Genomic DNA, 2,218 nt, shown 5'->3' with positions numbered 1-2,218 from the left:
GTATATTATCTACGTTATGACGGCAATAGATAATATATCTCATGCACTATTCAGTTGAAGTCTTTTGTTCTTCCTCAGTCGAGTAAGATTCGTATTCCTTGTGGAATCGAATGTCCATCCTTTAACAAGTTTGCTTTTGCTCTCTTCCAGGATGATGAGTGTTTTGGAACACACACCAATTCACGTTTCGGTTGATTTATCCTTTAACAACCTACAACCTGGTTATGGATAATCTTCCATGCGAATATACTATCCACGTTCTGACGGTAATGGATAATATACCTCATGCGCTCTTTGGTTGAAGCCTTCTGTCCTTCCCCATTCGAGTAAGATTCGTTTTCCCTGTTTCGGAATCGAATGTCCATCCTTTAACAAGTTTTCTTTTGCTCTCTTCCAGGATGATGAGTGTTTTGGAACACGCACCAATTCACGCCTCGGTCGGTCACCTATTATATACCCAGTAACTGGTATCCCTGGTGTTCCTTCCTTTCTGCTCCCTATTATGACCTTGGTCCCCTGTGGAGTCATACTTTCCTGAGTCGAAATATACCTTGTTTTAGGTCTTCCTCAGATGATTTGGTCGATTGATATCTCTCACCCTTATACTGGTCTTAGATATTCATTCTTCCTGAGCTTGTTACCCAGTAACCGGTAACACCTCACCCCTTTTGATTCCCCTGGAGAGATCTTTGTTAGGTTTCCCCAGCGGAGTATCTGTTGTAATTCACCCTTGTGCTGTGTTGGCGTTTTCCCCAATACATGCATTTTTCCCCGGCAGGGATGTTTTGTTCATATCTTTCCCCAACCCGAGTCCGAATTTTTATCCGAAGTATCCTTTGTGGATAGTTTTGCTGTGTTGGCATTTTCCCCAACCCATGCATCTTTGAGTTAGCTTGAGTCTTTCCATCGGATTTGTTTCCTTTTGGAATTCTTCTCCCCATGCATCTTTGACCACCAAAATTCTATCAAGCATCAATGTTGATTTCAGAGATACGTCTCTGGTACCGTCCTATTATCTTATTCCGGAGATACATCTCTAGAACCTCTCATGAACAGGCAGAAAACAAAACCTAACTGATGACTTTGTTTGACAAATGAACAAATATTTTGGGAAAGATAAAAAATGTATTAAAATATTAAGAAATTGAATATATTACACTTTATTAATATTGAGTGAAGCTAGTGGAAATATACCCGAACGTATCGCACGCTCGAACATACAACAGAGTCGCCATCGAATTTATTTATCTTCTAAGGGAAAGGAAAACATCGATAAAATTTGGGGAAAAGAGATATGATGGGTAAGGAAGTCGGTTATGCAAGGGAAATGTATTAGCACCCCAAACATCCATGGTACTCTATGGGAATCGTTTTGATTGTTCTCACTCGAATAGGTGTTATATCTAGATTAATCTCAAAAGGATGGGAAAGGGAAGGAAAATAGATAAAATGCTCGGTGAGGATTGGGGCCCTCATGCCTACGTATCTGTAAGACCCCAATTTTGTCCCTAAGATCCCTCATGGCATCATATCATTGCATTTCATAGCCTCAAGGATCTTTGAGCGTCTTGCCTTCCTTTCCCCTTGGGTGGGATCTCCTGTGAGTGGTTTGAGATCACCAGGCATGCTTGCATTGTATATCATTGCTTTTCTTGTTTTAATCACTAACCAAAAGCACCAAAAATATGTCATTAACATTTTGTTTTGCAGTCTAAGCAAGCACAGGTCAAACAATTTAAGGGCATCCATTGTACAAGAGCTGATGGTATTTTTCTTGGTGTGAGGACCACATGATTATCATCTTGAGCTTATATGAGCTAGGTTTCATTTTGAAGCAAATTCCCTAAGTGATAAAGGCTCAAGTTCACCAGGCATTGTCAAGGTCATCTGAGGACAAAATTATCAACTGTGCAGTCAACTGAGGGCTTTGAGGTGTGGGAAATGATTTGAGACATCCCATTCATGTTCAAACAAGGCCTATTCATCATGTCAAACATCTATCTTGAAGATTTTGAAGCCATGGCAAAAGTTTCCCAAAATGGAAAGTGACCTGTAATTTCAAGTTTCCAAAAATGGCAAGTTTTTGGTCCACATTCAACTTGACTTTCCAACATCAAAGAAGCTTCAAATGAATTTTTGGTGAACATGAAAGTTGAAGATCTTTCTCTACCATTTCCAAAAAGTCCAAGATCATGTCCATCTGATGATTGGTTGAGAA

Source organism: Lathyrus oleraceus, chromosome 5 (assembly GCF_024323335.1).
Source record: "Lathyrus oleraceus cultivar Zhongwan6 chromosome 5, CAAS_Psat_ZW6_1.0, whole genome shotgun sequence".
NCBI classification, from domain to species: domain Eukaryota; kingdom Viridiplantae; phylum Streptophyta; class Magnoliopsida; order Fabales; family Fabaceae; genus Lathyrus; species Lathyrus oleraceus.
This window is presented reverse-complemented; position numbering follows the sequence as displayed.